Source organism: Sus scrofa, chromosome 5 (assembly GCF_054392235.1).
Source record: "Sus scrofa isolate SSC_HxYL_T2T_F1_AM1 chromosome 5, Sscrofa_HxYL_maternal_Yorkshire_Landrace_v2.0, whole genome shotgun sequence".
Classification (NCBI taxonomy): Eukaryota; Metazoa; Chordata; class Mammalia; order Artiodactyla; family Suidae; genus Sus; species Sus scrofa.
The window spans coordinates 88,734,426-88,758,847 of NC_139387.1; the positions used below are offsets into that span (position 1 = coordinate 88,734,426).

Consider the following 24,422-nt stretch of genomic DNA (forward strand, 5'->3'; position numbering starts at 1 on the left):
GACCTTCAGACGGCATGGAAATATAAATTAAGGTACCACTGGCGCCTTCTAGATACTCTCCCCTAAGTGTTACACAGCTGGGAAATGAACAAAGATTGGTGGACACACCAAATACACTAAAGTTACTCAAGTACACCGCGGATGGCCATTCAGTCTACCTACTGGGAGAGGTTAAGAGGATCAACTGAGGCAAGGACAGGGGATGGCTGCCAAGGTTCCAGAATCAGAGAGTTGCCTCTGCTGCCCACTGGAGGATGGGAGGAGACTCTCTATCGTACTGAAATAACAGTGCACCTCAAAGAGTACCTCTCCCTATTCACGGAGGATGAGGAGGCTTCAATAACTGGGCTCATGGAGAACCTGGTCACCTACATCCAACCTGTCCTCATGGCCTGTTCTAACAGAATCACTAGGATGGCCTCCCCTCAAGGGAGCAGACTGCCTTAGTTATCTGCCCAACAGAGATTTGTTAATTATCTATTATGTGCCAGACACGCTTCCAAAGAAGATAAGCAAGTTTCCCGCTTCTGTGGAGTTTGCATCCTGAGGCAGGAGGGAAGACATAAATAAAGAGTGTAATTATTTTGCGTGATAAGGGCTATGAAGAAATTAAACGTCCGATTGTTCGTGAAAATAATTTCTGATGATAAATCACTATATCCTTTCAGCAAATAATCTGAGGGTGTTCAGATAACGGAAGGACACTGCGCTAATAAACCTTATATTCTCATTTGCCCATGTATGTCAGTAAGGTTTCTCAGTGCTTAGGATTACAGAAAAATTTTAAAATACCCAAGACAGTCAATACTTGTTCCTGATTAATTCTAGCCATGAGTAAATTCTATATGAACTAATCAAGGTAAAAAAAAAATTCCCACTTTTCTCGATAATCTATGTGGGAGAAGAATCTGAAAGAGAATGGATGTGTGTATGTGTATAACAAAATCACTTTGCTGTACAGCAGAAATGATCACAACCTTGTAAATAAACTATACTTCACTACAACTTTACAGAATAGAAAAAAACATGTTTCTACTTAATAAATGCATTTCCAATTAAAGTGAACTTTTGTGGGTTTTAACTACTTTTAAATTGTGTACCAATAATATTTGTACATTTTATTCAATCCAGAAGAAATGTTTAACCCTTAGGAGCTTATAATCCTAGGAAATTTTTTAAAAAGTGTATTTGCTTTTAATTTATATTCATATTTTTGTTGCAAAGATCAATAAAATACTATAAGAAATGAAGTATACTGCATGGAGTTAAAATTATATGTGCAATATATAATGGAAATAGGATTGTTTAAAAGGGAAGATATAAAAATTTCGCACTACTATTAAAATGTTTATTCACCCCTTGCTGTACAGTGGGAAAAAAAATGTTTATTCACATATTTTGAATGGATTATGAGGAATAACAAATTGCAATGGAATTCGGATTTCATCGGAAACTTATAGAAGTATGCTCTACAGTTTTATTTTAAATGTCAATATGTTAATACATCAGGAATTAAATTCTTTGCAAAGTATGATAAAATAATAACTTGAATCATATACAGAGTATATGGTTTTACAAAATTCTTTTAGAGAGTGTAGGAAATAAAGGCTTTACATCCATAGGCTGCATTATATTTAGTGGCCCCTAGAGGGAGTCTTTTCTCAGTTCCACTTCAAGGACAATTTGGAAGGGTGGAGAATTCTTATGTGCATTGATTGCTCCATAAATTATTAGAAAAGCCCTGGATGGAAAGGTCACTGGGAGGGATATGTGGCATTCTGGAAACAGCACTAGATCTAATGTGAGTCTGCAGTCTTCTCCTAACTGGCTCTTTGGCTCTCTGTATCACAGTTTCCTCATTTGAAATAAGGGCATAAAAACATGCCTCCTTGAGCCACAGTGTGGTAGAATATAGCGACAAAGAACACTGACCCTAGGATGCAACTGCCTGGGTTCAGATTCAGCTTTACCACTTACCAGCTGGTTGACCGACCTGATGCATGGTTTTTATACCCCTGTGCCTTCTGTCTGTCATCTAATAATAACCATAAATAGGATCAATAATAGTACCTACCTAATGGAGTTGTTTTGATCATTAGTCAAATCAGTATTAACAGATAAAGTGCTCTGAATAATCCCTGGAATATAACTATTATCATTTTTTATTAACTTAGCTATTACTGTTACTTATAATCATTCACATGTCTATTGAGAAAATCAAATGGGACAACGAATGGGAGATACTTTGAGCCCTATGGCTGCTACACAAATAAAAGAAATACTGCTAAAACCACATTGGCTGTGGCATCAAATTACAAAACAAAACCAAAAGCGACTAAAACTTGCTTAACCTGTAAGGGGATTTATTACAGCAGTTAAGTCCCCAAATGTGGCAATCACAGCTCCAATGCCATTGCGCTGGCTCTGCCCTGAGTGTGCTGTCTGTGTCTTTACAATGGCATTCCTCATGCTCACAGCGTGGTTACTTCCCTTCAGCAGTGGTCTGTCCCTGCAAAATTCAAACGTTGAAATCCTCACCGCCAAAGATAACAGTTCCTGGAGGTGGGGTCCGTGGAGGTGCTTGGGTTCAGAGACTGTCGCCTTCATGAATGGGATTAGTGTTCCCATACAGGAGACCCCAGAGATAGCTTTCTCCCCTTGCACTATGTGAAGAGAGAACTGGAAAGGGCCAGCTATGAACCAAAAAGAGGGCTTTCACCAGAACCCTCTCACCAGAACTCTGGGGCCTTTATCTTGGACTTCCCAGCATCCAGAACGCCGAGAAATAAATTTCTGTTATTTCTAAGTCACCCAGTCTGTAGTGTTTTCTTAGAGCGGCTTGGGCAGAATAAGAAACACCTTCCATCTAATTGGGCTACTCAAGTCAAGTGACCATCCCTGGATCAAAAAGCCTTGTTCAGGGAAGACCATGCTCTGATGGCCTTAATCCTGGGTGTCTGAACTGATGACCAGCAGATGGGATCCTGGGACTACATCAGACCAAGCAAGATCCGGCCCCTGAAATTGAAGAAGGGAATTGCATGATGCCTTATGGTCTCAGCAGAAAGTAGATGACATTATTAGAACGGATCCAAGGAGGGAAGTTTAATAAAGTGACCATGAAGTTGTGGGCAAAGCTGAAGGAACTCAGCCAGGGTTGGTGCAGTGCCCAGGGGCTAGCAATGACAGGGAGCCACTAGTGCTCCCCAGCTTGAGAAACAGGGAGCTTTCATTATAACAGATGCACAGAGCATCGGATGGAGAGGGCTATCGAGGACGATCTTTGTCCATTCATAAAAACACAGTCTACCTGCAACTACTCAGCCACGGAGAAAGCCCACAGAATACAGAGCCCAACTTCACTCTTCTACCACTGGCCAAAAGCCACAGGGCCAGGAACCATTAATGCCATCAACGCACACCCATCCCCAGGCCAGGCATCCAGGCTCCAGGTCAGAAGGGAGGAGAATAAAGATGCACTTGGAGGAGCAAACGGAATAGTGTGCACAAGGGAACGTTGAACACGCTCAGACTGTGCAGGGGACTGAAGAGAACCCAAACAAGACGGGGTCCTGGGAGAAAGAGCAAAGGAAATACAGCATAGATATCTAATGGAATTCATGCTAAATATCCTTGTTCAAAATAAAACTGTTCTTTTTCTTTTTCAAATATAGATTATCTAAAATTGCAGGCATCTCTTATTTGCAAGTAAAACGCATCCCCAAGGGAGCTGCACAGGAAGATAACAAAAGGTTGAGCTGCCACCACTTGATGAGGGATACAGGAAAGGGGGGGCGAGCTGACCTTTCAGAGAAAAGTGAAGAAATCCATTCCCATAAGGGATTGCAGAGAGAAGTGGCTGTTCCCTTGATAAAGCCAAAGAGGGCAAGTCTCATGAGGTCTCAGCCAGTTACATGGTGTAATTTACTGAATGATGTTGGCTGCCTTGCAATGTTTCAAAGCAATTTTTTTTTTTTTTTTGTAATACATGATTCGTAGGAAAGGATTTGGATGTTGCCATTTTCCAGAGGAAACTTGACTACACTTAGTAATAGAGAAAAATGTTCTCCTTGGGAAGTCTCAGATTTCTATGCAAAGCGGTATCCTAAGTCAGAATTTACACAATGTATTATTGCCTAATGTATGAGGGTCAGCTAATTAATTCTGAACTAAAATGTCAAGAGGAACAAATCCAATCCCTGAGGGACTCCAAGAAGCTCTGTGACCAAGAGGCAACATCAAGTGCCCATCAAGAACAAGGAGAGGCCACACTCAACACTGGCTGCCCGTTCGAACTACTTGGGGAGCTTTAAATTTTTTCTACACCCAGACTCTGCCCTAGAGCAGTTAAATAAGAATCTTTCAGTGAGGTCCAGGAATTGGTACTTTTTGAAAACCTCCCTAAATGAGCATAATATTCTTCCAGGGTTGAGACCCTCTGGTCTATAGGATACTTATATCTCTGGTAGAGGCAGCATGCCCAAGTCAACCAGAACCCTAACCCTAAGCCTTGCTTCGCTGATGAACGCATCAGTTCAATCCAAATAGCTATCCCGGAATGTGGCTCTGCCTTGCTGTGTCTTCCCGCCAGATATTGAGGCCATACAATAGAAGAGTGGGGGCTCTGAGATCAGGCAGCCTGGGTCAAATTCTGAGTCCACCTATGGGCTTATATGCCTTTGAGAAAGTCGCTTAACCCTTTGAACCTTAGTTTCATAACCTGTAAAATGGGGGGGGCAATTACAACACAGATCATTTTGAGGATTAATTTAGAATGGACTTCATTGCTTATGAAGGTCTTAGTGCAGTGCCTGGCACAGAGTGGCTCTCAGTAAATGCAAACTAATACTATGTGTCTAGATCTAAGCCAGCTGGATGGCTCAGAAGCTTCTGTACATTCTGCCCAGTTGGCTTTACAGAGTTCTCTCCAGCAAGGGTTTGGGGAGGTGTGGGGGGTGCTCAAGTAGCTGGATCCTTTGGTCCCTTCCAACGGAGCGTGAGGATCTCTGAGTTGCTTTGGGGTCACTGCATGAAAGGCAAGGACATTAGCACTTAACAAGTGGAAAATGACTATTGTTCCAGCCACTAGTAGTCACTATTTACCGAGTGTGCCAGGCACCACTGAGGTGCTTTACATCTTTTCTCACTTAATCCTAACAAGAATCCTACAAAAATAGACAGTATCCCCCACTGTGTTGATGAGGCTCCTCTGGTCCAGGGAGGGTGAATAACTTTCTCAAGATCACCTACTGGTGACTTACTGAATTAGGACTGAACTCAGGGCTCTCTGGCTTTGTAGCTCATGCTTTTTCCACTGGGCCATGCTGCCTATCTTGAATGACACTCCTCAGCAGTAGGATGGCTGTAACTTCTCCGAGAGGGAAAAATCCTTGCTGAATGAATGGAACCATGTTCCAGGGATGCATTCCAGCTAGCATCTTCCTTCTAGAGCTACACAGATCTGGAATACAGCATTTAAGAGCAGATATTATGGCTTTGGGCTACAGAGAGTAAGCGAGCCACTCAGACAGTATTCCTGGCTCCATAACGCTCCCGGGAAAGAGCAGTCTTTTCCTCATGGGAATGTTTTTTATCCTGTAGGATGGCCAGCAGGTCGTGTGGCTCCACGGAGAAGAAGGGGCAGTGTCTGCTGTGGGTGCTCTTCTGAAGACCCACTCTCATGAAGTTCAGCAGTAGAGGTCATCAGTGGGCAGAAGAGCTGCTCACAGCCCATCTCTAAGATTTTAAAATGAATCAAGGCATAACCACTGAGAATCTGCTACTTACCTACAACTGGGCAGGGCACCAGAGCCACTGTGATCCCACTTTGCCCTGCCCCAAGTGGGGACACTTGGCCACACATGAATTTTTCCTAATTTTGAAAAGGGCGTATGTGAAAATTCTTAGGTAACATTTTAAATCACACACACACACTTCACTGTAAAAACAAAATAATAATAATAGCCTAATTTTATTGAGGTTTTTATGTGCCAACCCATTGAACACATTTAAGCCCCACCACAACTCTGTGAAGCACACTGGTCCAAGCTTCCAGCTGAGGAAACTATAGACCAGAGAGGCTAAGTAATTGCCTGATGGATTCCATGGTAGATCCCTGGTATCCATCAGGTTCTAGCAAGAAACAGAGGAGACACTCAAATTGGGAAGAGTTTCGTCCTGGGACTGGATACACTAGATAGGGTGGGAAAAAGGTGTAAAGAAACTGAAAAAGGACAGGCAGTTCCTGGGCTAGGGGTCGAATCAGAGCTGCACCTGCAGCTTACGCCACATTTATAACAAGGCTTGCGGTAACACCAGATCCTTAACTCACTGAGCGAGCCAGGGATCAAGCCCACATCCTCAAGGACGTTATATCTGATGCTTAACTTGCTGAGCCACAACGAGAACCCTCTCTGGGTTGTAATTTCTATAGAGTTGGCTATTCTGGTAAATTAAATTTGCTGCTTAACTGTTTAGCACCTTGGAATTTTAGTTCTAGTTGATACCTTTGTGCAAATGCTATTAGCTTACTTTCCTTTCTTGGTCAGTAGTGAATTATCTCAGGGAAAGGATTCTAAGCCATTTTATCTGGAATTTTCTATCTGCCGCAGTTGCTTGAGTTCCCTAAAGATCAGATTGAAGAGACACAACTAAGTTGGATTTTCTCCCCTCCTTGAGAAAAAGCATACAGCCAGTCATTTGTTCTGCAAGTGTCTGTTGATCACCTATGTTGTACCTGGCTGGCGTGCTCCAATCGGGTTATATAACAATGAAAAGACAATGTCTTTTCACAGGAGGCAACTTAGAGCCTCACTTCCTAGTCATCCCTCTGCCTGGTAATATCTATTTTTATATTAGTATTTTAATAAAGAGCTCTTCCCCAAATTATTTTAAAATATGTCCTAACCGGAAAACCATTTGTTTGTGTGTTTCACTTCCTCTTAACAGCACCTGTGGCAAGCCTGGCTCTTTAGATTCCAAGTTTTTGGCCCAAACCTTTCTGTCCGCCTGGGGGCAGCATATCCTTATGTAGAAAAGCACCTTAAAGCAGACAACTGGCTTTCTGGGCTCCTGGCTTTCAAACATAAGCCTTTCAAGCAGTGTTTCCCAAATGACTGACCCAATAAATATTTACTCTGAAGAATTGTATTTGAAGACAGGGTTCCACACCCTTTCAAATAAGGTTAGGTAACTGATTTAAGCAAAGCTAAAAGGTGTCTTGCCTGAAAGACCTTTCAGAAACTTTAACAGGTTTTGTGGTACAAAATGAACACTCGGGCATGCTCACAGTGTGCCTGGCACGTGCAGTGCATGCTTTACCTACACTGACCTGGTTAATCCTCCCCACCACCCAGGAGTGGGCACCGATGCAATTCTCCACTTTACAAATGAACAAAGAGGCACAGAGCTTCTAAGTGGTAGCTGAGTTTCAAACACAGGCCATGTAGCTACAGAAGCTGCACATGTGACCATCCTCCTATAATGTCTGCAAGGTGAGACTTCAAGAGGAGGAATTCAATACTCGCAATTTCCTAAATTTGTCTGGGTTTGGAATTCTTTTCTAGGGTCGACAAAGAGGACTAGTGTTTAATAGGACACACTGTGAGAAGTACTTCCATAATGGGATGACAAAATGCCATCCCTTTTTAAAATTTAATTTCAATACAAATCCATGGGCCTATTATAAAGTCATTGAATGGTTAGCATTCAGTTGAATGCCAATTTGATGAGAAGGCTCCTGTCACGTTAATGTCTGTTCTCAAAGCTAAGGCTACTAAAGCAAGACTAAAGTATGCATTTAAAGTATGTCAACTACCAGTCAGAACTGATTTTTCTCGGGAAGGGGAAAAAAAAAAGTATAGAGGTAAAACTAGGAAGCTACAGAGTTCAGCAGGGAAGCTAAATATAGTTTCCTATTTATAGGATAAATACAGTGTGGAATGTTCTGGCAAAATGAGGAAATGCTCACCTCTTCATGAGAATCCAAAAATAAAACTGAGATTCTAAATAATGTTGGAGAATTAGGGCTGGAAGAAGAGTGGTATTTCTGACCAACAGAAGGCCTTTTTAGAATCAAGTTAAAACATCTGTGAAATAAAAAAAGTTGCTCACCATCCAATTTTATAAGGATCAAGTCATTAGCTACAACGGTTACTGGCCCATAGTGCACCCTGAAAGGGATTCAGGACAAAAAACAGGATGAGGCACTCTGTGCTTTGGAAAAACAGGACCCATTAGACAGCTGATGTACATCTCAGGACGAATTCAATGATCCTAGATTTTTGCATCTTCCCATATACAGAAAAGCACTAAAAACATTAACTGAGATATCTGTTCCTTGTGACTAGCAGTAATTTTTTACGAAGATATGTGCCTGACTGCCTGTATTCCCAAGGGAAAATCCTATATATACTGGCTTCTTCCCTTGCCTCTAGGGGGCAGTTCCCCCAGAATTACTGAGGAGCTATTTTCCAGGCTATAATCCACAGTAAGGTCCTGAATAAAGCCAAAACCCACAACTCTTATGTTGTGCATTTTTCTTTCAGTGGACAGTTTTTGGTGACCATAAAGGGACCCAGAGCAGACCTCTCTCATCCTGAACTGTCGGAGGATCTGGAGCCATGGTACCAGCAAGGGTCCCTTATGCCCACCTGCCTCCTCAGCAAGTCCACATGACTGGGTAAGTCTCTCCTGTTCTCAGATCTCCCATCTTGGTTGGTAAGCCTAAATCTTATTCTGTAGCAGATAAAGAGGTACCTGACTTACCAGTTGAAAGACACTGAGAAAGTCTTTTGTCATTTATAGGGAGTTATTATTTTAATAAAATGCCTCATCTTCTAGAAGAATCTTAGAAAGTTTTTTGTAACAAGTACAGGTCTCTGATAACTTTCAGATTATACCATTGAATTGGGTGAGAAATTATAGAATTTTAATGGGAACGTTACAGATTCGCAAAACTGCTAACAGAAGAGCAACAAGAATGAGTTGCATAGGACCGAATGATAATTTTTATGACTTTCTGTCTGAAATATTACTGCCTTTTAATCTTTGTTTTCCAGATATAAAGAAATCTTTCTCCTTAAGCTAATTTTAGCTTATGACAATTTGGTAAATTAGATCTTTATAAGTATAATGGAAACATTTATCTTTTCATATCTCATCCCTCCAAAATTGGAGACTTTTAGTGAGCATTCTTATTTTGATAGCAATATAGTTATTTGCATAAGTTCAATAAGAATATGTTCTCAGAAAAACACTGAAAACATTGGTTATATTACCATGGCTTTGATTAGGATGGTATATTTGCAAATATACATGAAATCAAATATGACCAAACATCTTTAAAGAACTAAGGTGGACTTTTGGAGCCATAAAGCCCCTTGGAAAAACAATCTGGTATCTTACTTAGGGTTCCAAGCAGCCTTACAAGGTGAGTAAGGAAGGTCACTTCTTGTCAAATGCAAAAAGTTTAAGATATTTGGGGGACCTCAAGATGAGAGGATGAGTTTGTTCACCCAAATTTGTAGGTATTGCAGGCAAAATCTGATGGCAAGTACCCAGAGTGGCTTTCCTGGCCTTGAAAGGCCTTCTAAAGTTCAATCTGACATTCCATATGAAAAGTTACAGCAAAGCCAATTTAAAAGAACCTACATGATAAATTATACTTATGTAAATAATCAGACCAAGTTTATTGAAACCAGACCTATTTTGCAAACAAATTAATGTGGCTATATCTGGTACAAATGAGGGTTAATTTTAGAGAAAAAAATGTTTCAGTGTATATTAATTTCTAATGTTAATTGTCTTTTAATTGTCTTTGAGTTTTGGTATTTATTGCTTAAGACTCACTTCCTAAGTGCTCCGTGTAACTGTGCTGCATTATTGTAAACTGAATTAGTGAAAGGACATTCTAAGCTTGTTTTTGAAGCTTATCTACATTTTTTAAAAATAATGTAAATTTGGATGAAGATTGGATGCCCCATGACCTACAACCAGGAGAATATATATAATAGAAAAGACATTATTTATTTATTTTGGGGCTGCTCCCACGGCATATGGAGGTTCAGAGCTGCAGCCGCCGGCCTATGCCACAGCCACAGCAACACGGGGCCCGAGCCGCGTCTGCGATCTACACCACAGGTCATGGCAACGCTGGATCCTTAACCCACTGAGAAAGGCCAGGAATTGAACCCACAACCTCATGGTTCCTAATCAGATTGGTTAACCACTGAGCCATGACAGGAACTCCGGAAAAGACATTATTTAAGTGACTTTCTCCAACCTAGACGGAAGGGCCCCCACCAGGTACTCTTAAGTAGCTCACATGTAACAAAACAAAATAAAAACCCTGAAGGAAACTAATTCTTGGATTTATACATCTCACTTAAAAAGGGACCATGCACTGAACTGCTCCATAGAGAGGGCTGCTGACCTCAAATGCACCTCAAAACAATGCTCAAACAGAGGAGAAATGACAACTATGCCAGAAGTAGACAGCTATCCCAAGATGCTGGACTTGAACCATAGGATTATTTACAGTATTTTCTTGAATTCCTGGACTTTTTGCATATGAATCAAATGTTTTTCTATCATGGGCACAATCTTATGCAGCGCCTAAAAATTAATCCAATTGTTGGGTCAGTGGTCAATTACCTACATCTAGTACTTCTGTTTACCTTGGTAGATTTTAGATTTTTCCTCTCCAATGTTCCAATTAGGTAATTCTTAGAAAAATTTTAGAAGAAATAAGTTACAGTTCTGTTTGGGCCACTATTGATATTCTAGATGGGATCCCCTTACTTGGCCAATCAAGTATACTTGCTCTGACTCTGGCTATAACATAAATTTTCCCTACAAGTTTCCCTAACTCAAGCTCAATCAGAGCAATGAGCTAAATTTCATACCATAACCATAACCACCTACTTACTATGAGGGACTCTCCTTTAGTTATGGGATGGATTTATATGGGTTATTTAAGTTTAAAGGTCCCCTTGTGGTGGGAACAATTAAATAATACTAAAGATAATCAAGCTAATAACACTGGGAAATTAGGCTGAATGCCTTATGAAAAAAATGCCAATATATCATTACCCTTAAAATAGCAGTTGGTACAGAACATACTGGATCAGACAACTGGGGAGATACTGGACCACATCTAATGGAAGTTCTTGGCTTAAATTCTTACTTATGACCTCACTAATGTTACTAGCTATATTACTTGTATTCTGCCTGTTTTTATAAGATTGTTGTTTCTTGTATTACCTAATGTGTAACTGAGTCTCCAACAAAAATAATGACTAAGCGACTCAAAATGGTTAGCCAAATATATAGTTCTATATAAGATTAAAATGATTATAATAGTGTAACTCTAAATACTGGAAGAAGGAGCAAAGGAGAATCATTTCCTGGACCATAACAGACTAGTAAGACAAGTGGTCCTGAGACTTTTATGGCTGCTGTCAACATGGCCCCGCTCAGTCAAGGCGCATTGAGAGGTCACTCACTGCAAACCTTGTTTGACTTAGCAATTAGCCTTCCTAGCACCGTGGGACGAACTGGTCGTGAAACGCCTTCAAAACCTTGGCTGAATGTATGACCAAAAGGGAGAACTGTAAAATGTGTCCCATCATCCTGTTGTGCAAAGATTAAGTTATTAGCCACTGCAGTCGCAGGCCGAGAGTATACCTGGAAGGGAATTCAGGCAAAAAAAAAGGGATGAGGCACTCTGTGCTTTGGTGAAAGAGTCCCCTTAGAGAGAAAGATGTGTATCCCAGGAAGAATCTTGATGAACTCAGAGTCTTACATCTTCTCATACACAGAAACACTCGAAAATCATTCACCGAGACCCCTGTTCTTCGTGAGTAGCAGGAATCTTTTACCCAGATGTGTGCCTGACTGCATGTATTCCCTAGCTAAAAATCATATATATTCTGGTTTCTCCTCCAATCTCTTGGGGACAGTCCTCTCGGAGCTACTGAGAGGCTGTCTCCCAGGCTATTGTTCTCAATAAAAATGAAACCCACAGCTCTTAGGCTGTGCTGTTTTTCTTTTAGTCAACCCATCTTCCAATACTTAGATGATCTACCAGATAGGACTGGTGGTTAGTTTAAGCAGTATTTTCTAAATCTTGGTCATTTACATATATACTAAGTGCATGATTTTTCTTCCCATGAGGATACCACTACCATTATTTAGCCAGTATTGTCCATACATTTTCTTACACTTTTGTATGAATTATTTTTTGGAAAAAGCTTAATGTCTGAGAATTTATGGTTTTGAAGGAATAATTATATTTTTTTCTAATATGTAAATTTAAAAACAAATAATTGTCTGTGTCCCATCTAAAGTGATATGTGTACTCTTTTTTGGAAATGCTTTTCTAAAGGATGGCAACCTGCCAGTGGTGTGAAAATAGAAAAAGGTAGAATTGAGACTGGGTTTTAAAAGGTTAAAAAAAATTAAAGAATAAGACTATTGGTGAGAGATACAGCATATCTATTTCTACTTTGAGGTACAACTTTAAATTCTTTTCTAAGGTTGTCCTAAAAATACTAGTTGTTCTTTTGCTTATATTTTAATACGGTGGTTGAATAAATAGATTGTCTACTTTCATAAATAGACTATCTTTTTCTTAGTTCTAATAGCTGCAATGAAAACATCAAATATACTGGATATAAACTGTCAAACCAAAACAATGTTTTATTATATGGGATATTTTATTTACGACCATCTATACTGCAGCTTTATGTTAAAGTTAGATTTATCGGATTTGTAGAAATCAGTTTTGAATTTTTTTTTGCTTTTCAGGGCAGCACCTGAGACATACGGAAGTTCCCAGGCTAGGGGTCAAATCAGAGCTAATCAGAGCTACAGCTGCCGGCCTACGCCACAGCCACAGCCACAGCAACTTGGGATCTGAGCTACGTCTGCCACCTACACCACAGCTCACGGCAATGCCAGACCCTTAACCCACTGAGTGAGGCCAGGGATCGAACCCACACCCTCCTGGATCCTAGTCAGGTTCATTAACTGCTGAGCCACGAAGGGAACTCTCCAATTTTGAATTATTAAAAACTCACCTTTTGCTTCTAACAAGTATAATATATGTTGATATACTACAAAGCTCACTTTATTAGACAACATTTCAGCTAGCCATACATTAATCATGGCTCCAAACATTCTTCCACATTGGTATTTGAAATAGAAACTGAGATACAGATAATTAAACCTGCTCCAATAAAATATGGGGCCATCAGATTTTTTGATAGAAACAAAAGACATTCCCTATAGCAATACTATCCAACACAGCCTTCTATGCTGATGGACAAGTTCAACATCTGCACAAGTACCAGGCAGCTACTGAAGTGGAATTGGCATAGTGTGGCACAGCTCGTGCCTAAAGGATGAGCAGTGATAGTCACATACAAATTATATAATGGCATAACCAAAAATTAACCTGAATAATCAGTACTTTTTTCATTATTTCTTTCTGGACCCCCGAACAAATGCTAACCTGATTTTAGTCATCCCACACCTGTCTCTCATGGTAATGTTTATTTTCAGATTTTTCTAGGAGGCATACACTCAATATTCTTTGTTGCCACGTGGTAGTAGCATAAATTTGCAAAAGCTACTGGAGTTCATTCGTTGGATAAATACTTATATGCAAGCCTATCTTTGGCAAGATCCTGAAGATGCAGTACCAAACCAGAGAGAAATGGTTCCTGCTTTCCTGGAACTTAGATCCTAGCTCGGCGAGGCTTGGTGGTGTCATTAAGCTTTATCAGTGAGAAATCTCTGTCAGAGAACTGACCAGATATTTCAGAAACTAAGGTGCCTAGAACTCCTTAGACATGTACGATTAACTCTAGTATCCGTGTGGGAGGAAACCACAAGGTGAGAATCTATTTACAAAATGTGTGTCCTCTTTTTCCCGACTTTTCAAGTGATAATCCCTTCCCAGGAGTAAATGACACATCTCAGAAGATCTCAACTGGGTGAACATATCCCATTTCTTTCTTTTCTTTGTGTCCTTCCTTTCCTCCTTCCTTCCTTCTCTCCCTCCCTCCTTCCTCCTTCCTTTACTCTCTCTCTTCCCTTCCTTCCTCCTTTTCTTTCATTCTTCTCTCTCTCTTCATTGATTTATACATATTGGCTTTATATGTTGTGACGAGAGTTTCTAAAATCATCATGAATTTTTTTTTTTCCTTTTCTTTTTATGGCTACTCCTGAAGCCTATGAAAGTTTCCAGGCCAGAGGATGAATTGGAGCTGCAGCTGCTGGCCTACGCCACAGCTGCAGCCATGCAGGATCTGAGCCACACCTGCCACCTATGCCACAGCTTGCAGCAATGCTAGATCCTTAACCCACTGAGTGAGGCCAGGGATCGAACCTGCATCCTCACAGAGACTATGCTGGGTCCTTAACCTGCTGAACGACAATGCGAACTTCTATTCTTTGTACAATTTTTTGATGGTTCTGAATGCAGGCTTAGAGAACTTGTCACTCTATACGTCAATTGCCCTGGCATTTTTAAGCAAGTGAATAGAGAAGTTAAGGCTTGGATTTAGCCAAATATATGTTCTGTATCACAAATGGATAAGCGATAGACCAGAGCCAACTGTACACCTCAGATATACTAGCCAATTTGATGTACAAGACCTATGCTTCATAAGGCAGGGAAGTTACAATTTATAAAATAATAAGAGTTGGGTCATCTTAAAAATTTTCTCCTGAAAGATAGTGCGTAACAACGCCAGGGCTAGACAGGCAATACCAAAGTATAACACAGACAGTGCCTAGGACCTCTGAGACTTACTACTCTTATTCCGCTCAAGGTAGCTCCTGGCTAGTTTTGTTGCCTGTTAAAATACTCTGTTGGGGAGTTCCCGTCATGGCTCAGTGGTTAACGAATCCAACTAGGAACCCTGAGGTTGCGGGTTCAATCCCTGGCTTTGCTCAGTGGGTTAAGGATCCAGCGTTGTAGGTAGCTATGGAGTAGGTCGCAGATGCTGCTTGGATCTGGTGTTGCTGTGGCTGTGGTGTAGGCCTTGCAGCAGCTGCAGCTCCAATTGGACCCCTAGCTTGGGAACTTCCATATGCCGCAGGTGCAGCCCTAAAAAGACAAAAATAAAATAAAATAAAATAAAATAAAATAAAATAAAATAAAAATTTAATTAGATGCCTGCAAAGTGTAACATACCAACCAAAAAACTTCAGTTTAACTATTCTGTAGCTAATTTAGGTTGCATTTATGTGGATTGTGGTTCATTTTTAACATGCTCACTAGATTTGATAGGCATAAAAGAGTAAGAAAACCTACAACTCAGGGGTGGGGGGAAATGGCAATGCCTAACCTTTATGACTGTCATACTGATTCACCAAGTTGCCCATTTGCAAGCCTTGAATTATATGCTTGTTGTCCAGACAAGAGAGTCATGTCTACGGAGACCGAGGGAATTGGACAAGTTCCCATAGCACCTAGAGGCATGTCCCCAACTAGGACGTTCATCTCTTGAGTCCTGCATGAAGGCTTTTTCATCCAACATCATCCACATCTGAGTCATTGGGACATTTGCTAAAATGCACATTCATAAGGTTCAAACCCAGGAATCTGCATTTTGTCCCACACGATGCTTCCTACCACTTTATATTTCCAGGAACACAGCTATTTAGCTAACCGGATCTGGGCAGTTCACTGAGCCAATATGCTTCCAATGAGTTGATAACCTGGACTTAGTCAACCTGGTGGTGTACTGCCGACTTTTTAAAACAACCCTAAAATGGAGAAACGATGATGCTTAGGTTTTTTTCCTCAACTGTGACATTAGATCAAGCACTTCAAAGCTCTCTTGGAAGAAGAACCTTGCACCTGCTGGTAAAAACACCAAGGGACGACTGCGACGGAAAGGAGCTGGGGGCACAGATGAAAATGCTGGATGGCTCAGGGATAAGCCACTCACCCTTTCGGTCTCTCAACCTGCTTGACTTTTTTTTGTCCCTAAACACATCAGCTCAAAACAGTGAACGTACCGTTGCATGGCATGTTCCAAATATGCTGCGTACCAGGCACTGTCCTAGGTGCTGAGGAATCCATGATGAGCAAGTCAGACACAGTCCTTGACTTCAATTTGCTGGCAGTCTAGCTCGGAACAGGGCAAACAAATATTTAATTCCAATGCTGCCATGAATAAGCTGTGTGACCTTGGGTAAGCTGCTTCACCTCTCTGGATTTCCATTTTCTTATTGTAACCTCTGGTTCAGCACAGCCCCTCTAGGAAGCCTCAGTGGCCTTAGTGCTGGGCCTCCCTCGACACTGACCTTTCACTGCTGCTTGTGCCTCTGTCTTCCTACCAGTCAACTCTTGTCTAACTCATCGCTAGACCATGCCAGACCAGTGAAATGGCTGTCCTCTCCACAAGGCTCCACCCGGGGACCCCTGGGGCCAATTACATCACCCTTTCTCGAAATTTGCTCTCTGAATTAGCTCGTATGTGCTCTGGCTTTGTGAGAGGGTCACATCCATTACCTCATGGATGTGATGCTCCAGCAAAGCCCCCAGGGAGCTGTGGAGCCCGCGGCAAACTCCTGCAAAGGCTTTCAGAGGAGTAGCTGCAGGAAGCTTCCCCTCTGTAGTGCCACTGGTCCATAAAAAGAAAAAGAAAATGATCTCAGAGTCCAAAGACTGCCTTCCAAAACAGCCTCAGGGCTAAAACAAACTGTGGTGGCAGACTGCTGGGAAGAAGGAGCTAGAATGACACTACAGAAAAACCATGACATTTGTGGCTGTTAAGGGAAAAGAGGCATTCTTCTAATTACCAGCCTAACGAAATTGGCAAATTTGGGGGGGGGGGATTTTTTCTGAACATTTAGATTTAATCTGGGCTGCCCCACTAATGAGTCAGTCCAGAATACACATTCTGGGGTATCTACCTGGAGAGATAATAGTGCATAATCGCTGCTGATTTAACTAGCATGTGTTGAGCCACCGCTGTGTGGTTGGCGTTGTTGTGGGTACGGGGGATACAACAATGAACAGAGCAGTCTTTGCCTACATGGCACATAGGTTCTCGTTAGGGGAGACAGAAAATAAAAACAAGCTAGTTAACAAGAAGGTACCTGTGATAGAATTTCTGGTAGTGATGAGTGCTGTGAAGAAAAGGGAAATAGGGAGGGCGTAGGAAATAAAAGAGAGGAGAGACTGCTTTTTTTTTTTCTGGAGCAGGGGGAGGAAAGCAAGCCTTCTTGACTGAGGTGACATTTGAGTGGAAACCTGAAGCGGGGGGGATGATCCAGAGGCAGACATCTGAGAAGGGACAGTCCACACCTAACCGAGTATCTGGCAGAAGCTGCCGTGTAATTTACACGCCTTATAAACATTTGCTGAATTCGTTCATAAAGTACGAGGCAGGTATTCCTACCAACATTTAAGAAAACTGAGGTTCAGAGAGGTTAAGCGATGAGTCCCCGGCCACACAGCCAGTTAAGTGCCAGAGCTGGAAGGTGATGCTCCTTCAGTGCTCTTCCTCCCTAAGCTTAATTGTCCCTGGGATTAGCAGGTCCTAAACCCTTCACCGGAGTCCCTCCCCCATAAAGCACACTACCCTCAGCTTCTCCCAGCTCCCAGTTACAGAATGTGATGTAAATCCCTGGAGACAGAGCTTGGTATTGGTAAATCCCTAGAGATGGACGCCTGACTCCCCAAAACGGTTCGATGAACAATCTCCCAGAAACCAGCCAAAGCCGGTGCCCAAAGACATCTGGGTCTGAAGCATCTGGAGGTACCGATGGAATCTGCCTTCACTGTGCTGTGAGAGGTCAGCCTCTCCCAGGCACTCAGATGGGCTGCTGCCTCCACTGCCTTCTTTCTGGGGAGAACTGGGTGTGGAGGGGGTGCCCGTTACACTCTCCCTGACTAAGGGAACATGCAGAGCGGAAAGACAGCCATTACCCCAGGCTGGCCACCGCCTCCCTAGCAACAACAGCCATGCACACACTCACACACAAACACTGCACCAAAACAAGCAAAGGTCACTCTCTCTGGTCACTTCCAAGAATGATCTCAATTTTTCATAAAACAATGTTTATAAATTAGATGGAATCCCGGAGCAGTCCGGGAATAGAAATAACCATTTTATGAGGCTTCCTGCCATTACATTATTGCTTGTTTGTCTTGAATGAGCAAAATAGTGTGCAGCCCACCTCTTCCAGAGCCAAGTAAAGACCTTTTTACAAAGGATCCAGCCAAGCGCGTCTGAATGGGAGGTATCCTTGGTTCTAGCAGGGGCTTCCTTTGACAGCATTTTGACCAGAAGCATCTTAAAGGCAGGGGCTGTGCCCTATTCATCTTTCTATTCTAGTACCAAGCACAGTCCCTCGCCCAACACAAGCACTGGATCCCCGGGGCCAGGACCCAAGAAAATGAAGATACGAAGACTACAGACACTTGTGAGCCCTCATCACCTGCCCGAGCTTTCCAGGTGAGGACCCTGAAGGAGTCTTCCATGTTCTTCAACCCGCTTCCTGCTCTTACTGGCTCCTCCTTGGTCCCTCAGGGCTTCCATGCTGCTTGATCTTGCCCCGACACAGGCTGCCCTTCAGCGCTAACTCCAGAATATAGTCTCCCTGTCTACCTAGGAAAACGGCTGCTGTCTCAGTCCCCTGGGTAGAACCAGCTGGCATAAAGCAAGGCATTTAGGAAACAAGGTGCCTCAGTTGAGTTCCCTCAGAAGCAGAGCCTGAGGCAAGGATTCAAGTTCAGGTGGTTTCTTTGGCAGGAGAGGCTGGAAGAAAACACAGCCAGTGAAGGATGCATTATCAAGCACGTTACCACCATGGACAACTGGACTTTAGTCCTATGTGAAAACTCTGAAAAACGGTGCAGGAAACATGTCACTTCACTACAAATTATCCTCCTCGGAAGCAAGAGGGTGTGGCATTTACTCACTATCTTGTTGGCTGCTGGCTGAGAGGTGTTTATTCTCTGGCCCTTCCAGGCTTCCTTGAATGTGAGCAGACCAGCCTTCCTTGGCTTTGGAGAGTGCACTCAGACAAAGCAGTGCCAGTGTCTACAGGCAGAAGTTACTGGGGCCACACTGAAGCCGTAAAGCTGAAGGAAGGCAGGTAGGCTACTGACCGCAGTGGCCACCTTGACGCAAAGGCTGAAATGGGTTGGTTACATCCACCACAAATACCCTCCTAGAGGGACCTGACTTTCTAAAGAAAAGCTTGAATGGGATAATGTCCAAATACAATGGATGCCTCTCTTATTCAGGCTGGAAGAGGAGAGAGGAAGTTGAGACTTGGTGGGGAAAGGGGCAGATAAGTCTCTGCCTAAATATGGCAGATAGATACACAGGCAGATACCCAAGCTTTTCTTGGGATTCTGCTTTTGTAAGATACTTACAATGCAGCCACTATTCTTTACAGGCGAGATCAGAACGAAGCAGCAGCCATCAAACCCATGCATGTAGAGCGCACCTGGACACACCTGAGCATCCAGAGAAACTCTGCGGCTGCTCAGAGGACCCGGCCCTCAGCTATAGGATGTATATACATTCTTAAAAGACACACTCCCCCTCCTTCCTCCTCCCTGCATGTTCACAAACCCATGAAAGAGAACTTGAAGTTTCACGGAGTTTCACTGACATTAACCCTAAAAGGAGACTCAGCCATCTTATAGAGTGGAGTCTGAAGCCCAGAATGTGCAAGTCATTTTTCCAAAATCATGCAAGGGAGAGTGATAGGCTCATTTTAACAGGCAGAATTCAGCCAAGAAAATAAAATCACCTTAGGTTTGTCAAACAAAAGGGGTTTAACACAGGGAAATAAATACTTACAAAACAAATGGAGGCAGTTCCTGTTGTGGCTCAGAGGATTAAGAATCTGACTAGGAACCATGAGGTTGCGGGCTCGATCCCTGGCCTTGCTCAGTGGGTTAAGGATCCGGCGTTGCTATGAGTAGCGGTGTAGGTTGCAGACAAGGCTCAGATCCTGCATTGCTATGGCTGTGGTGTAGGCTGGCAGCAGCAGCTCTGATTCAAACCCTAGCCTGGGAACTTTCATATGCCGCAGGTGTGGCCCTAAAAAGCACACCCTCCCCTGCCAAAATTGGAAAAGCTAAAAGGGCAAGAGTCAGGAGGACTCTCACTAGCTTTTAAGCTGTGCTTCTAATAGCCATAGAACTTTTGAAACTGTCCAGAGCTTGGAAACCAGTTCCTTCCATAGACCCGAGTCAGGTAAGTTATCAGGAGACCACTACAAAACCTCCTGTGCTTAGTATCACATGCTGATCCTTCCAGAAGAAAATGATGGCTTCCATCTCTCTTCCACCTTCCACACCTGCCAGTCTACCTCACTGGCAAATGATAAATCATATTTAGCAGTGGGATGAGCTGTTTATATGCGCAGGTGCAAACCTACATAGTAGAGGGGACATCTGATCAGTGGTATGTGCTTCTCCCAAATAACAAGTGAGGATGAGGTATGGGCAAGAGGGCCAGCACTGGAATTTTGGAATTTTGTACCTGGTCCCAGCCATGGCAGCCGTTCTAGAGACCATGACACAGGAGTGTTTCCAATATCATACATCATGTCCATTGCCTTTGTTTTTCTGCACCTCCCCCCATGCATGTCACTTTATAATACCGTACTACATGTGTGTAGTGACAAATCTCGGGGAAATTGGTGGCCCTCGGGACCTGTGGTGGAACAAATCGCTATTAGCTTCCAGAAAGCTTCCATTGGTGGAGCCTGCAGACGGCCATCAGGAACATTTATTGGTACTGCCTTGTGGTGTAGGAATTTGGAGAAACCTGTCTTGTTGATACTTGTAGCTTCAGGGGAACTTGGAATTTTGCCTCTTACATTGCTTTGATGCTTGGCTTTGGACAAGTTACCTCAGTTTCCTCATCTCCAGGGGGAATGCTGTTGGGCTGCATTATCTGTGTTCTCAGTCCTGACATTCCAATATCTTGACATCAAAGCATCTTAATTATAAGATTGCAACACTATCCCAAACCCCACCACAGTTTCACTACAATCTGAAACTTTCTATCTTAAAGAGAAAAGTTCTGTCTAGACAAGTCCCACCTGACCCTCCCTTCCTTAACCAGAGTTAGACCTGACTATTTGAGGCCAATGGGGTCACTATAGTGTTTGGTTCATAACAAGTGTGTAAATTACAGTACATGGTATCACTGTGAGTTACTCATTGGAAACCACCCTGGGGCTCTGAATCCCGTGTTCAGAGCAATCCTTGTGCCAACTTTGAGACAAGGTTTTGACACAAGAGAGGACAAGGTTCCCCACTTCTTTTGAAGCATCTCATGCTTTCCTACTTCCCCACTTCAAACTCTTCCGGTATGGGGGGCATCACATGTTCCTCATCTCCTTCTCACTGATGAGTATGTTTCAAACATCACTTCTTTTTAGGCTAATGCTCTCTGTCCTAAGATGAGGATCACTATCAGATAATCAAATCCCTGTTAACACTGAATGAATGTGCACTTCCACCTGATTTGTGAAATATTTAAATCAACTTAAAGCGTGGCATTCAGACTAGATTTATTAGTAGTACTGTTATTCTTATTATTACTAAATAATGCTATTATTATTGTTTAGCAACAATCACAGGTATTAATGATGCTGCTGCTGATGATGAGATAGCACTTTACCTTTGCAGGGAGCCTTGTGGTCTCTGAACCATTTTATGATTTATTTTCTAAAGAGGGAACTGAGACTCACATCAGTTAAGAGATCTGCCCAGGACCACCCAACTGAGGACAGCTGTAGAGATGGAAACAAAACCTAAGTCTCTTGGCTTTCGGTTTATGCCTTTTAAAACTGCATCTGTCACGGCTGGGAGGAAAAGCTCACAGAAGTTTCAGAAAAATGATGACTAAGGAGGATGGATGAACTGGGTAAAAGGACTAAGGCCGTGGTGGGTCCCTATGTGGCATCAGACAGACTTGCCGTCTTTCACAAAAAAATACCCATCTAAGAAGAAGAGCAAGTGGCTGGCTCACAGGATGGTCTGATTTCTGAGTATTAGAGGTGGCTAAACACTCCTTCCTAAATATATCGGTTTGGCTTCCTGCCTTAGGAAGCACAGTCAGGGTCGCCACCTTCGTGTACGTTGGACACTGCACAACCCCAGGTGGGACCGGTCCCATGATTAGGCACTGTGGACGTATACATTCGGCATGAAAACTTTCTGGAAGAGAACAGTAAAATATCTTGTTCCCCCCCAAATCAGTGAATTCTGACAATTTTCTGAGAGCTAGAAGTGGTATTACTTGAGAAAGGGACTTTTTTTTTTTTTTTTTCTCTCATTCACTCGAAGCTGGAGCGTGAGTGGTTGACATGGACACAAACTAGGTTCCAGATAGACGGAAGATATGAGAAAGAAATTAGCTTTTCATGTGTGTCCTTACTGAGTTATTCATAGTTCATTCAATCATGCATTCATTTAAAAGCTAGGCTCTTGGGAAAGAGTCTGTGCTGGACACTGTGCCTGACACTGAGGGGCCTAAGACCAAATTCCTACTCTGGAGAACTCCGTCTAATGGAGAATCAGACAAGCAGACAAAATACTCTATAGTAGTGTAGGCTTTATGGAAACCCAGAGGCAGGAAATGCAACCTAGCCTCGTATGGGAATAGACAAGGTGAGGAGAGTCAGTGAAAGTCACTTTCCTACCCAAGTGGCATGAAGATGTTCCAGACTGAAGGAACAGCATGTGCAAGTCCCTAGAGGTCATAGGCTGTGTCCTCAACACCTGCCATGCATTAGCTCACAGAGCCTCTGAACAACCCTATTAGGCAACCACTGTTGTTATTCCCATTTAGTAGATGAGGAAACAAAGGCACAGAGAGATCAGATAACTTGCTCAAGGTTACACAGCTAACAAAGAACAGACCTAGCACGTGAGCCCAGAGAATCCAGCTACTGAGGTCACATTCGAGAGAGACCGGCTGGGTGTTTTAGGAGAACCGAATGCGGCAATTACTCAGCATTGGGATTAGAGGTGGTGAGACGCGAGGATGGAGAGACCCATGGATGTGAGGTAAGGGCAGCCTTCTGACTCAGGGCTGGTTTTAAGAACCTGAGCCTTATCGCTTCTGTAGCTCCAGCTGGTGACTTCACCTTTTCCTTCTGGCTGTTTCTCAGAATCCACTGGCCAGAGGCACATACCCAACAAACTGTGGGGACCCCAGGAAACTATTTATCTTCCCAATTCCATGTCTGTTCTGATTCCAGAGACATTTTCCAGAAGTTGCTTTGTCAACTTTTAAACTAAAGTTCCAACTCTTGTTTTGTTGCTATGAAGCTTTTTTCCCCTAAATGTTGAGTGATGGGAAGGGTGACCCAAAAATTAAATTTCAGTTATTTGAGGGCTCTGGTTTAGATTGATTCTAGTTAATTGTGAGTTTACTCTATTGGGTTATTGTATTAAGTTCCAAAAAAGCTGGAAGGAATGCATAAATTTCAAAAAACCTATTACTTGCTCTCTCAGTTCTTTTTTGGTCAGAGTTAAAATTTATCCTTGAGAGAATATTAGAGAAAAATTAAATTAAAACTTAGCTGAAAATTAGTTTATCCTGTGTATGTTACAACCGTAACAGCCCATTAAAATTACGATGCAAGTTCTTGCCACTGTTCATAGGGTTTGAGCAAATGAATAGAGAACAGTTTTGTTATATTTTGGTTTTTGGTTTTTTGTTTGTTTGTTTGTTTGTTTGGCTCTATGCTGGGCTCAAGAATTGTTCAACCATCAGATAAAAATACTCAACCGTTAAAACACCAGATCATTCCACGCACAAGGTACAAGATATTTTAGCAAACACTAGCGTATTCACATGCAAAACATAGCAGAAAGATCTTAAAATATCCCTCTGAAAACCAGTCGAAGGTGGTCATTTTGCCACTGATCATGGAGAGCAAAGAGCTATCTCTCTGGTATATTTGCTGTGTGGATTAGCTCCCTTGTTGGAAGGCAGCCCACGTGGCAGGAAGGGTACTCGCCTGGGAGTCAGGGAGATGGAGAGGAGAACTCAATACTAACCCCAACTCTACCATCACTCGACCCTGAACATGTCCCTTCACTTTGGGAACATCAGTTCCTTATCTAACATGGATTGAATTTGGAAACGCATTCATGGCGAAGCAGTAACGAACCCGACTGGGAACCATGAGGGTTCGATCCCTGGCCTTGCTCAGTGAGTTAAGGAGCTGGCGTTGCCGTGAGCTGTGGTGTAGATCGCAGACGAGGCTCGGATCTGGTGTTGCTGTGGCTCTGGCATAGGCCGGTGGCTACAGCTCCGATTGGACCCCTAGCCTGGGAAACCTCCATATGCTGTGGGTGTGGCCCTTAAAAGACAAAAGACAAAAAATAATAATAATAATAAATAAATAAATAAAAT

The 24,422-nt window shown here is 42.6% G+C and overlaps 1 protein-coding gene across 9 annotated transcripts in view; it reads right to left on the reverse strand.

The window, feature by feature from the left end:
* Positions 1-24,422, reverse strand: part of LOC110260784 (uncharacterized) — a 566,816-nt gene that overhangs the window by 32,927 nt on the left and 509,467 nt on the right. Inside the window, exons 7-8 of one of the 9 annotated variants that reach the window (XR_014804186.1) lie at positions 7,970-8,087; positions 3,966-5,025 (exon numbers count right to left, since the gene is read on the reverse strand). The exons of the other annotated variants lie outside the window; for them this stretch is intronic. The gene's annotated coding sequence lies outside the window, so the exon portion shown is untranslated. Of the gene's footprint in view, positions 1-3,965; positions 5,026-7,969; positions 8,088-24,422 lie in introns of those variants that run through there. 9 annotated transcript variants of the gene reach the window in all.